Source organism: Cupressus sempervirens, chromosome 2 (genome assembly GCF_028749045.1).
Source record: "Cupressus sempervirens isolate cs-2001-9-10 chromosome 2, ASM2874904v1, whole genome shotgun sequence".
In the NCBI taxonomy this organism is placed as follows: domain Eukaryota; kingdom Viridiplantae; phylum Streptophyta; class Pinopsida; order Cupressales; family Cupressaceae; genus Cupressus; species Cupressus sempervirens.
In genome coordinates this window covers 260,917,162-260,932,315 of record NC_143119.1, presented here as the reverse complement: position 1 = coordinate 260,932,315, position 15,154 = coordinate 260,917,162, and the positions used below count along the sequence as shown (strand labels likewise).

General features: G+C 33.1%; 1 pseudogene; it reads left to right on the top strand.

Annotated features, from left to right (window-relative positions):
* The window catches only part of LOC149572046 (alpha-dioxygenase PIOX-like), a 63,335-nt pseudogene that overhangs the window by 23,120 nt on the left and 25,061 nt on the right, over positions 1–15,154 (top strand).

Genomic DNA, 15,154 nt, shown 5'->3' with positions numbered 1-15,154 from the left:
AAGAAATAAAACTAAAGGGGAATTCATTATATCATATGAAAGACACACACACACACACACACACACACACACACACACACACACACACACACACACACACACACACACACACACACCCACACACACAAAAGGGAAATATATCTATAAGGAGGAAGAAGAAATATATGTACAAAAAAGCTACGAAGACAAAGTCTACTAAGTTGTCAACACAATAGAAAAAAATGAGTTGTAGACCCAAGCATATTGATTTGGGGCATTTTGAATTATATTTTTGAATATTTAGAATTTTGATATGATAAGCGTTTTTTTCACTAATGCAAAAGGGTGGCTTTTTGACCTTATGGTCAAATGATTTTTTAGTTAGTGACTAAACAGTTAATAAATTCTATTGGTTTCAAAGTCTACTAAGCTTCATGGACATAAAAAAGTTTAATTCAAGTTTCATAGAGTCTACCAAGCTTTATAGAGAGAAAGTAGTCTAAGCCAAGCTTCACAGAGTCTACTAAGCTTCATAGATAGAAAGTAGTGTAAGTTGAGCTTTACAGATTCTACCAAGCTTTTTAGATAGAAGGAAATGTAAGCTATGCTTCATAGAGTCTATCGAGCTTTACAATATAAACCAAGTGGGAACTAGTGTTAACTAAGCTATCAAGGTCTATCGAGCCAGTCATGTTAACCAAGAAAAAGGAAGATAGTGTTAACTGACTTGTAGTGTCAACCAAGCCCTTCAGTATTTACTAAGTTCTCTAGTGTTCATCGAGTCTTCAATGCTAATTGAGTTCATGCTACTCTCGAGTGATTCATGTGGACCATGTATTAGTGTCAACTATATGCTAGAGCTTGCCAATTTGATAATGTTGTCAAGTATTAGAATATCACCCAAGTGGTCTTTAGAACCCAAGTTCTAGTAATGAGATGACTTAGTGAAGATTGTTTGAATTTGGTGTTGTAGTCGACTCCAGAAAGTAATTAATTGGATTGGTATATCTGTAATATATCTTGTGTGATCCAATAAAAGTAAGTCATAACAAGTATGAGTGTGAATTAGAAGGAAAAGGATACAAGAAGTATAAGGAAAAATAAAGTCTTATCTATCATGACAAGTTGATCAGTTTACATCAAAGGAATCTCATTCAACAAAATAAGTTGTAGACTAGAGCTCCACTACTAGTTCATCCTAATAGGTGCATTAGTAAAATACTCTAACAAGGTGGACTTAAAAGTCTTATATAGAATCTCCTACCCAAGTGCATACTTAATTTTATTGTATAAATCCTTTTACAAGGTGGACCTAACAATCCTTATTTCTCCTAATAGGGTAGATCACTAGAAGTGATCAATTGTAAGCTTTAATAGGCTAAATTTATACTAGATCACTAAAGCTTGTGGGTATCATCCCCACCCTAGTTTTGTGTTCTATTTGTTAGATTAGATTGTGACGATTAATTGGTCAATTAAAATAAAAAATTTATTGGTTCCTAATTCATTCCCAACCCCCCTCCTTAGTCACCTAGTCTATTCCACATTTCCAAGAATAGGACCTTTTAGTAGCCACTTTTGGGTGTCAACACCTATGATGAGCCACTCACATAGGATTTCCTACTATACTCTAGATCCAATACATAAACCATGTATAGTTACACAAGTCATGTAGAGTTACACAAGTTAGGGAATCTTAGAGAAGTCGCATAATAGAAATAAGCCTAATTAGGATCATCCAATAGAGAAAAATAACTATAGGATATCACTTAGTGAATCCAAAACTAAGAAAATAGTAAAACTTTGTATATGTTTCTTATAACCACACATGTATTGAATGTTGACATGAATTTTTTCAATGATGACATGTATTTGTTCAATGCTAACACACATCTATTCAATATAACTATGTATTTGTTTAATACTGATGCACATTCATCAAGCAAAATTGTACATTTGTTTAATATAATTGTGCCCATGTCAAATTGAGCCGCATATATGTTTAATATAATTTCACATTTATCAAGCAAAACTATGCATATATTTAATATAAATGCACATTCATCATGAAAAAGTAATGCATCATTACTAACTAGATAGAAGGGGTAAATTATAGGGCTATGCATATGCTTATTATAACTGTGCATATGTATATCCTTCCTATGCATTTATTCTAGAGAACTCAAAAACTTACAAAAAAGGTTATGAACTGAACTGCAATACTATTTAAGATGGACAAGTGTTTTTGACTACCATTTGGGTTGAGATCCTAGACAAACCCCCACAACACTTTGGATCAACAAATTTAACTCCTAGCATTCTTGTGATATGACTTTCATACTCAAGACTCAATCATAGATAACCAAAATAATACCAACACATTCAATTTAGACACAAAAATAGATGCATGAATATCTATATAATTGCACTATCTAAGGTAGAAATTTTTTTCTTAATTTCTTATCCTAAGTTACATCATGTTCAATAAAATGGGATATCCAGGGCTACTTATTTTCCTAGTCTAGTATGAGATTAGGCCTGAGTTTGTGAATGATGAAAGCTTGACTCCCTCTAATCAAGTCTTTGCATTTTTTTCCTTCCCTAGCTTAGTTTGGATATCTTCTAGTTTTGTGGAGGCAATAATTTTTAATATTTCATTTTGACTATAGTTTTTTTTCCAATAATATTTCCTATCTTTTCTTTTGTTGGGAAGTCCCTTATTTATAGGGATCCATTTAGTTTTACAGATGGTTGCACCCATTACACTAACTCATTAAGGTTGAATCTAATAACAATTATTATTTTTAAAGTACTTTATTAAATGGACTACCTAGGCTTGTCATTTATCAAGGTATTTTAGGGAGATAATTCTAAAAAACATGGATGATTAGTTGGTTTTATAGATGTGTCTCTACTCCTTAGGTCAAGGTTTCCAATCTCAAAGGTTCTTATTTCACTCCATATTTTTTTAAATTTCAATATTTGAATCTCTAGACATCTTTTATTACTTAATGTTATTTTTTGAAAGGATCTAATTGTAATTTATAATTTGCAAGAGTCGTCAAACCTTATTAAATAAAGAAAAGAAAACTTACACTTTTACTTGAGCCTATATGTGTGTACCCATATTTACTCAAGTAATTTTTCATATAGCTACAATAAAGATAAGATGAAATCCAAAGTAAAACATTAAACATTAATGAATCAAATGTACAATTTCCCAAAATCTCAAATAAGATGATTGACTCATTTAAGGAACTCTAGGTTTTTGGTTCCTATGAACCATGGTTTTATCTCCAAATCAAGAAATATCATAGAGACTCTTGTACCTATTCCTACATACCCCTGCATTACCAACAAATATATACATAGATACATAACACTTAAATATTATATGGGGTAGTAGGGTAAGATGTTATACTCATATCCATGAAATTATATGAAACATGCTATAAAAAAATCATCTTACCCACCTTAACACAATATTTTGTACCCCAATATACACTACTACATTTGACCTTATTTTTCTACCAAAATTTTTGACCATCAACTGAAAAAGTTTAGGTTGGTCAGAATGTAGAAGGCAAAATTTTCTTCTTTAAAATCTAACCCCTGTGTTGGTCAAAATTTTGACCAACAGTGTAGGTCAAAATGGGTTGGTCAGAATTTTGACCAACACGGGGAGATGTTAAAAACAAAAGCATTTCATGTTTCTTTTTTTTCTATGTGCAGGATCATTTGTATTTTGTTCATGATTCTACCCTAGTTCTGTCCTAGCTTGCTAGCTTGTTGATACATTTGGTGAATTTGGTCGCTCATCAAAAATGGTTACAAAAAAAGAAGGAAAATGAACCACCAAATAATAGTTGAGAAAGATGAGTTTGAATCCATGGGTCTAGCCCTACATAAGCATAGAGAATTTTTTAGTAAAATGTTTGAAGTACTTGCTATGCATTGAGTTTTACATATATTGTCTAGAAAAGTTTTTAATAAAATGTTCTATATACCTTCTATGCATAGTGTTTTACAAATATTTTATGTGCTTGTATGGAGATGCGAATAGATGGAGTTTCAGTCATTGTTATGAATTTTTTGTCATTGATTTTGTATTGTTAAAAATATTGAGAGCTTGTTTGCCTTGCAAATAAAAGAATCCATTGAGAAGCTTTTGAATCTTGTGTGTGACAGGTGATTGTGTATCTAATTCTTTATTTTCTGGTTGTATCACTTTAAAGTAACATTTTTGTATCATCCTTATTAGGGTTTGTGTGAACCACTCCAAGGTTTAAAATGGTTTTCTGGATACACTATGGCAAGGCCTTTTTAGGGATTGTCTGGACTAATTGGGAAGCTCCCTTATTGGCATCTCTCTAGCCCGTTCTAATGTTTGGCTCAAAGGACATACTAGGATTTAAAAAGCCATCTCGATCTTCAAGATATTTCTCTTCATTTGAATCATTAGCAGCAGCATGAGGCTTTTTGGGCACCGTAGAATGTAAAATTCCATCCATGCTTGACATCCTTGGGGTTAAGCTATAGGTTTGGGATGTTTTAGTTTCAGATAAATTGCCCTCCTCCAAGCTTGGCATTTCAGTTTCAAGAATAAGTTTTGAGTGCATAAATTGATTACAAAGACTATGATACATTGAAGAATTAATGTCAGATATCATACCATCATTAATATCAATACCATTTATTATAGAGCTTATGAATTACAAGTTTCCTTGAGCTAAAAGGTCAAGATCTCAGGTGTACTCATTGTCCCCAACCTCATCCCTTTGAATGCAGTACATTCTTCGCTTCATCCTAAGTGGGCTCTTTATGAGCCATCCAACTTCACCATGGAAGCTTACTGGGTTTCAAGTATGGATTATTGTAAATTATATATATTTTTTAAATTCACTCCACACATTCTCATTTTGAACTTTTAATCTTTGGTTGTGTTTTCTTTGTTTTGGATTTTCCTGAAGCTAACATTCGTTAGTTCCCATTTCTTATATTCTTCCAAATTTCCTTGTTTTGCACAGAGCATTGCTTCTCCAATGCTGAAAACATACACATTGAAAACATACATCACATACATATATCAAACTATGTCCAACAATTTATAATGTTACTCTTAGGGTAGGAGTAATAAGAAAAGAAAAATTATCAATATGAAAAAAGAGTAATATAAATCTTTGTAGTACAAGTAGGTCTATCGCCATGTATGAACATTGAATATATAACCTCTAAAAGAGTGTACTGCAACTTGAGTGAACCTAATGGTGAAGATGTGTATGGAAGTTTCATCCTCTAATAATAAGGTTTCATCCACCAATTAATGTTACAATTGCAGGTGACTTAAATGTTGTTTCTTAAATCTAACTTGAAAACAAGATGGATATAACTAATATCTTAGTTCTAGCCCTCTTTTCAGAATATAAATATAACATTTAAACATGAGCAACTAGACAATGCTAAAAATAAACATTTACCTCTCAACATATTGGGAAAATATCTCATTAATTTTGGCAAAAGAGAAATTTTGATTTAATTATTAAATTGCATATGCTACAATGCTATCTAACTGAAACTTGTAAAACTAATGCAAAAACAATAAGGAAACAAAATACTAACAAGATTTTAATTCACGCATAGCTAGTTCCATATAATTAGGGGGGCACAAATGACTATCTTGCCTGACATATCTAATTTTACAATATCTTGTTGTTCACATTACTAACTCAACCGAATTCAATCCCAAATTATCTCAGCCAATTGGTTTATCCATTATTTTAGAAAGCAGATCTTTTGTGGAGTGGCAAGTGAAGTAGAAAGTGAAATATCATTCCTTGAGACACAAAATTTCACAAAGATTTTAAGGATCATTTCCACAATTACCTTTAGGGCTAAATTTGTCAAAGAATTACCTTTGGGGTCTAAATTCATCAAAGAATAAAAGGTAGGCATCATTATACTTGAATCTTCACATTATGGGTAAAATTGTGATCTCTATTTTTGAGTATAATAGTAACAATTTATGCAAAGATTCTAAAACCTTAAACTTTTAACAACAAAACCTCAATAATACCTAGAGTATATTGCGAGAATCTATAGTTTTTAAAAGGATGGTATACTAACTATAGTCTATTGCATGCTTTGTACTTTGGATAGCTGTCCTACAAAACCATAGGCAAAATAATAGTTAGGGCATGATTGGGGCTTTAAAATATATTTAGTTCATAAAATAGTCATTTTGAACGGTTGAGCATGCATGGATGTAAGTAGAAATGCATGAATGTGCTCTCAGTTTCATCTCTTCACCTTTTAATTACCTATGTTAAAAATACTTCCCTCTTTCACTAACTAGTGTGGAATTAGGGTCTGCAATAGATGAGCAGACAATTTGTTCTTTTATGGCAATGGATGCCCAGAAAAAGATATATAGATAGAAGGGTGTAGGGATGGTGATATCACATAGATTTAGGGTACATAAATACATGAATATGATTTTAAGTACACAATATTTAATATAGTTGTTAGAAAATTAGATGTGGAGAAGGTTATGTAATCCCAAAGATCTGGGGTATGCGGTCTGGTATGGAGATATTATGTGTAAATATTGTTACCACAAGAAAGTGGGTATAGTGGTAGAGTCCTCCTCCCTATACATGAGTCTTCTTGTGTCTATGGCTCCAAATTTATTACATCTTAGCATTTTGTGGGACTTAGAGGATTTGAGTTGGCCTATAAGTTTCCCTATCTAGAATTAGAATTTTTAGGGTTTTGTGCATGAACCACAACTTGTGGATTTTATAACTTTTCATAAAATTTGATGCTATACTGTGGTTTACTTAACACTATTGTTTACTCAAAAAATCTGAATTGTTTCTCTAAATTATGGATTAGATTGCTAGATTGTTGTTTGGCATTATTTTACTACTTTTTAAAAATGCATTTTCAATTCTTTTGTTGTATTGCTCTTATCGTGTTCTTTTCTTGTCTTTCATGGTTATTTTCTGTCCAAGTTTTGAGGACTTTTACTAAAATAGAGGATTTCTGTCACAATTTCTTAAGATAACAGATTTTAGTGTAAGTTATTGTATTGTTCTCTACTGGTAATGGCCTCAATTTCTCTTTGCTCACAATGATTAATAACATGTATTGTGCTTTGTAGACTTATGATATTAATAAAGATGCAAAGCATGGATGTAATAGCCTTGTAGATTAGGCTTTGGTCATTATTGAAGAAATTATTTTTTCAAATAGATATAAGTAACCATCGTAGCTCATAGTTTGAGATCACCACACATAACTTAATGTTGATATCAATATATTTTAATAGTTGGAGCAGCCTTATGTTAACTAGATATTGCATTAATAATGGTACCAAGTAGTACTAAGACTTTCTTGTATTGAAATGATAAGCTAATTATAATCCAGATTCTTAGTCAAGACAAAGGATGGATATGATCTCTAGGACTTAATATTCAGGATTGTTGATATTGTGAAAGTAGAATTGCACTGATGATCATAGTATATCTTAAGGTTGAATTGAGGGCTAGAATTAGGTTGTCTTTTATTGATTATTGACTCCTATTACATCTATTAATTGAGGCTCCCAAACAAGAACATGAAACAACCACTATGCTTCCAATCAATGCTTCAAATCTGCTAGACAAGAATTGTTGATTGGGTTTCTCAAATTTTTGACTATATTGGTGATTTTTTTACGCTGCTTAGAAGCTAGCAGATGAAGTTATGTTATTTCCATCCTCAGATGGGCCATTCTACTCTAGCAAGTGGAGAGTTATCGCTTACTAGCCTTATTTAATAATGTTCTATGCTTTGATTATGTTTACTATTGATTGTCAATCTGTGCTGATCGTATATGATTTTGATCTCGAATGATGATATGTACTGAATGCTGAATGTCTATGCTGAGTGCTCCAAAACCATCCATTTCATGTCTTAATCTATACATAATGTCTTTCTAGTTTCTTTCTACTCACACACCCATTTCATTTCATATGGTCATCTAAAAATTGTGTCACTCTAAGCTCTCAACTGTTTCCTCTTGATGGATCAATCACCCAGTACAATTCTGAAAGTTCTCTGCTCATTACAAATGGCATACCTTATTATTGATAACATTTAACTTTTAAGTCTTGCCAAAGGTTTTTTGAAAGACTATGTTTCACTCCAATTTAATGCATTGTCTCAAGGAGATATCAATCAACATCAAATAATGCATGGTAATTATGAATTACACTAGTCTATATGGGATTGATGCTTAATTAGGAAGGGCATACCTTAGTGCTGATCACATTTTATTTTTGTTGAGGTTTTATAGCAGATTGTTTGATTCACATTTAATGCATTGCCTTATGGAGATCTGAATCAAGGTGAAATTATGCATGGCAACAATGAATTACACTAGTCGATAGGGGATTGATGCATAATTCATCTCTTGTAGGCCCAATATGAGTTATAGATTTGCATGAGAATTAAAGTTGTTCCAACATTTTGAGGTGTTGGGACTCAGTATAATACATCAATTTCATCTTGAGAACAATGTTGTCCAAGTTTCAAAAATGTTCTTAATAAGGTTTCTAGGATTCTAAGATAGGTTGAGGATGAGTCTAGTAGGGATTTTAGGAAACTAGGTGAAAGACTTTAATAATGAGAAGAGGGCTTTAATGTTTAATAAGCTTATTTATGTTTTAAGTTCAAATTTTCAAACATATAATGGTCATTTAGATTTTGGAGGGAAGTATTAGTTTTAGACATGAACTTTTCAACCCAATGAAAGTTGGTTGAATTGGTTATATTGTGAAGTCTTAGATATGTAAGAGGGAGCTGTTGTTATACATATAGAAGAGGAAGTCAGGTGTACGGACCAGTCTAATACCACAAGCAATAAAACTTCAATTTCTGCAAGATTTCCTTGATCCTTTGGAGTCTTAAATCAATTTAATTTTCTTAATTAATGCATTGATAGGAGTTATTAACCATCCACATTTCTAATTTATTTTTTCCACATTGTGTTAAACTTGTTGTCACACCAGTTGCAGAACCGGTGACTTCTTTTAACTATTTACTTGCTGCAATAGAATTTAAGAATAATGGAAATCATTCCATGAGTATGGGGGCTCAATATTCATGGAATGATGAGAATTGAAATTCATTAGAAGTTACTAACCAGGCACATGCAGGATTAAACAAGATAGGAGTGATCTCAGTTAAACAATAACATGATAGTGCATTAAAAATGCATGATCGGGTATAGAAGTAGACATTCTACCCGAACAAGGGGTATATTTGATGATTGGACACATTGAACAATGTTCATGTGAAGGTGAATCCATTTTTAAATGGGATTGGAAGTGTGTGTAATTGGGGGATTGAGGAAGCCCTAGTTCAAGGTTTGGGAGTGCTAGTTTAGGGGGTTTTATGTTGCAGGGTATTGGAGAGTAATTCCTTTTGGGATTAAGTAATTGAAGAGGCAATAAGTTACTATCCAAGAGTTGGGGTTGATTGGATGTTATTTGATGATACTTCCTATTGGAGTTTGAAAATGTTACCCATTTCCAATTACCCTGATGAGAATATGACACATCTAGGGGTAGCTAACTCCCATTATCAACACATCCATTCAGACACCAGGCCAACTATAAGGAATGACCCTTCTTCTTCTTCAGGCTCTGTAAAACCTAGGCGGGTGGACCTACAGATTCTTTATATGGTACTAGTTGTCAAAGCATACACTGAATCTAATATGAAGCAGATAAAACCCTTATTTCTCCTGATAACTCATGAAATGACATCCATCTACAGTAGCTAAATGCAGATCTAGGAATCTCATGAGCTGAGTGAGGGCATTCTATTATAGCTCTTCAACATGAAAGGGGAAAAGCGTTTGATTATTGATGTTGATCTCAGCAAAACCTCAAATATGCAGTAGTATAACAGGTGATCCTATAAGTGATCAGTGCCTTATCTATTGGGCAATTCATACAAAAACCTAACACACATCCCTGAAAATCATTGATATGTGCCATACATCAGGACTTCCTGATCTATCTAACCACTTTGTGAACTAGACATCTGCATCCTTCTGAACCTCATACTTGACTTATCCCTTCATGAAATCTGCAATCCTATGATGAGGAATCAAGCATTTACATAACTCTTTGAGTCATAAGCAAAATAAATCAACATATACAACCAATAAGTTGCAACTGAGTTTCATATTCTTTGTTTACAAAACACAAAAGATCACAAACAGCATGAATGAGAGACAAGATATCAGAATGAAGATTGACTTGTTGTTGCCTTATCATTCATTTCCTTGAAACAAATTACAATAAGATGCATGAAATTTAAATGCAAAGCTACCTAATAGATAAGACTATCTGTATTCTTATTTCTACTGCTGTTCACATGAGAGAAATTGCTGAAGAAATATGTGGTATCACAGTATGGGAACATATCAAAACTAGATCCAAAATTCGGTATCTCAATAGTGACTGGTTTTTTTCCAAAAACTGGAACCCCTCAAACAATGAAAGATAGAAAGATATAGGAAAGGAAAGAATCTCGGATCTGATCTTCACATGACAACTGTCCATTTGAAAAGCAATCCTCTGTAACTGAAAAACTTCTTTCTTCCATCTCTCATTCTAATTTGATCTTGTTTCATCATTTTTGTTACTGACTTGCACAATATCTCTGTTGAAATGATGCAACATTGCTGAGTCACCACAATATCTGATTTACCCATTGAAATGCTTGGCAAAAATTGGGTTAAATTGCGTGAATGTGAGAGACGTGAACTCCAACCGCATTCTTACCAAGTTTTACTGATCCCCTAATTGGATTTTTAATTTTTTACCCGTTCCATTGAGAAAAACCCCAAAATTTACATTTTTGGCTATAACTCAAGCCAAGAGGCACCTGTGCAAGAACCAACCTCAAAATCAGAAAATTCAGCTCTTCCCGATTTTGATGGTATATTGGAGCATCTATTTTGGGCAAAATTTGACCCAGATATAGCCCTCTGAAGTTCAAGCCTCTGCTCATGTCTCTATGACAATATTTCACAAATATATGAACTTTCAAAAGTTAAAACTATATCAGAAGTTCAAAATTTTAAAATCATTTTATTTTTCCTAGCCTCTTTAATTTTGGGTCAACTCCAGGTTTGACCAATGCCACGTGTCACTTTCTGATTGGCTGTTGACTCTTGCCGGATTCCTGAGTTTTTCGACGACCTCGCTATGTCACTAGTCAGATTTTTCAAGATTTTTCAGCAAGCGACATAGCAACCTGCCGAATTTTTGACTTTTCCAGCCGCATATAAGCTGCTAACGTCATCATTTGGGAATGCATTTTCTTTCAAAATTTACTTCATTCCTTCTAGCCGACTAGGACCCACGTGCACTTGCCTTGCCTTTTCAAAATGCTTTGTCTTGTTGACACTATATGTTTGAGTGCAAAAGCATATAAAGACTAAAAATAGTTCCCACTTGCTCAATGTGGGATAATGTTCCTCAATGGTTCTTGCTCTTTGTGTTTGCTGCGATTGCTAAATGCATGAGTTTTCTTTTGCTGCATATGTGTGAATTGTTCCAGCTCCTTTGGCATGAGTTTCTTATTCTAAACATGAAGCTCCATCTTGCTGGTTGTTTTTGCTATGAATCTACAGACTTTTCATTGTAATGGTCATTTCTTATGCACATGGTCATTTAAAATGCTGCTGCTCCCTTCAAAAATGTGGATGCACCTTTAGAGAAGCCATGGGCTTGAAAAATGGGGGTTCTTTGCTTCTTTTTTTATGCACATATGGTCTTTTATTGATTGCTTGCTACAAAAATGTGAATCAAATGCTGCCTTGAGCTTTGTTTCACCAACAAATTTGTTCATTTCTCTAAAAAACATGGATGCTTCTTCCTCTGTGGATGTTTGACTCTTTTCTTGGTGATGCCTCTGTTATGGCATGAAAGCCCTCTATTTTTCTCAATGCATCTACACATTTTCTTAGTTTTCTTCTTGTGTTAAAACATTATATTGTCAAAACAAATAGCCCCTCATATTTATTTGATTCTTTTATCATTGAGAAAAAGTCCAATCTCATACATTTAGTGAACTAAGATAATGGCAATGACTACAGTGAAGCATTGTAATGATTGTATGTAAAACAATCAATTTAAAATTTCATTTTAAATCATTTCCGCACTAGTGTGAAATTTGTGTCTGAAGGCACGCTAGGTGGTCGTAAAAACTAACTCAATCAGGTAACCAGGCCATGAAAATCGGCATGAGTGTTCAATCCTACATACTCTATCACACTGCAAATTTTCAACCCATGATGGATTCCCAGTCAAAAGATTTTAATTTCCGAACATCCATACTTCAATTACTTTGCAGGCAAACAATGTTAAAAAACATAAACTGGGCTCGGGTTCGGCATTATAAACTGGGTTATTGATCACTTGGGGTTTTGAAAAATAGGATATAAGTTCTTTGCCATGAAGAGGATATAATTCCATGTTTTGGGCTCATGAAGAATCACAGGGCACATTTGGCAAATTTCTGAAAATAAGCACTTGGAAATTTTAACTGGCAAATGTGTCAAAAAGTGATTTTTGGCAAATGTACGGACATAAGAAAGTATGCAAATGGATTCATCATGACTTAAGAACTGGCATACTTCAAGAATTTCTAGGACACAACACAATGGTACCATCCATTTAGGCTAACCAATCACAGGATCAAAGTTATAACATGCCGAACAAGGGTACGGATCAATCTGGATACCTTAGCCGTAACAAAACAATGCAAACTGGGTTTTTGATCATGTTAGAAAACTGATCAAATGGATTCGACATGATCTCAAAATTGGAACATATGAAGTGTCTTACCCCTAGAACATAATGCAAAAATAATTTTTTCATTTGGGTCAACTGGGTCAAAGATATGATTGGTCGAATAGGGCTTCCCAGAATTGTGAACAACTAGTCAAATGCACAAAACAGTAAATGACTAACTTTGGTGGGTGCAAAACCTAGTCAAACGGATTTGAAATGACTTGAAAATTTAAACATAGGTTCTTTGTTATACATACTAAACATCCCCAAAGTGGCTAGTCATGACACATTCCTAGGTAAAAATATTCAGTTGCAAACTGGACCTCTGATCGCTATTTGACACTTGGGCAGAATTGCAAATTTTGACACTAGCTCAAAATGGGACTTCGCAGAATGGTTTGAAATGTTATTTTAACTTCATAGAACACATAGATGCACTAAATGAAAGGTGTTAGAAACCTTAAAAACCTCTTAGGCCTCAGACTGACAACCAGGTACAATCTCATTTAAAAGCATTTAAGGCCTTGATTTTTTCAATGGTTCTCAAAATTGACCATGCAATTTTTAGTCCCAACACTTCCTTCGAAAAAATAGTCATTTTTATGCATAGAAATAGGGTAGTAGTCAACGGTAGTTGTGCTAAGCCAAAACAAACATAAGGAAATCCATGATATGTTGTAATACACCAAATAGGGCATTAGTGAGCATCATTACGTTGTCACATATCCTGGGAAAAGCCAAAGTCATACCCATTTCAAGTATGTAGCAGGCCTAAAGGGTAGAGAATTAGACTATTGGAACAATTTGAGAGAGTGTTGTATTGGGGTATTGAAATTGTGTTGGAGCCTTATAATCCTTGTGTTCAAATGTTTTAAAGTTTATGAAGCCAAATCCTTCATTTAGGGATCCTTGAAGATAGTATTAACAAACTAGATCCTTGAAGTATTGACATGGTATCTCCTAAATGATTTCCTTTGAGTGAGGAGTACCATTGTATGGGACATGTCTCGTGTCCCTTCATTTCCCTTGCTAATCACAACTTTCCATTACAAGTCTTCTAACAATAAGATCAATTAGTATAACATTTTTTAATAATGAAGATTGCATCCCTTCATGATCATTTCTAGATGCACCTTTTCCTTGTTAGATTTGCATCCTTTCATTCAATAATTAATCAGCCTTTAGTTATTGATTATAATATTCTCCTTATTGGATGCCAATAGTAATAATCTCACTATTTAGTCTGTGTGAGCTAGTATAATAATATGGTTCATTGGTTCAATAGATCTCAAAGTTTATCATTTTTTCACTTAATCATTATCATAAAATAATTACTATTCCTCCATATTGGTATTGGTTATGAGTGTTGTATGCTTATTATTGCTTAGTCATATGTTGATTGATGTCCTCTTGATTATTTATATTTATTGATACAACTTCTCCTAATTTGTGTATCATCCTGTTACATAGTAATCATGGACCGTCATTGGATATACATATGATCATTGATCAATTATCACTTGGTTTTTGGTCTTCATAGTTGTTATCATACTTATCAACACTTGGGAACCAGAATACCCATTATAGATTCCTCATTTGCTATTCTATATCACTCCATATTGATTTAGTAATTAGTTCATTAACCAAATCACTTCTTCTCATGATGTTGATGTGCATTGACTACTCTTCAACTTCTTCCATGTATGATGCAGATTGATATCTTAGTTACTAGTGAAAATAGTTCTAAATAAAAATTTATCCATAGTTGTGATTCTTTAATATGAGTACTTTCCCTCATCTAGGAATGATTTCTCAATACTAGATATCATGCTGAGGATCCTTCGCCATTTGATCATGGATAATCTTGTGATGGTTATTGCTTTACAATTTACATGATGACTAGTTTGAAGATGTCATGCTGATTGTCCTTTTTAATGGTTTACCCATACAACATAGAGTGTCTGATTGCTTTTGCTCCAATTGTATTCCTAATTATGTATTTCATTCTATCCTCCATAATGAGATAATTGATCGATTAAATAGTTGTATATATATTATCTATTATGCATAAGTATCATAATGGAAATAATAACAACATATAAATAAATATCAGCAATAATATGTTAACTGATTACTAGATAACAAGTTAGAAAGATCAGAGTTTCATGCATTATGCATCATATTAAATACTTGAGCAATATATAAGTCTGTTGACTAGTTTCATCAACTCGGAACTAAAAGTATCTCCCTTGATTGATTGCCTTAGTTATTTTCTTTGATGTTGTGACTTAATTTGGTTAATATTTGAATGATTGATATTAGAC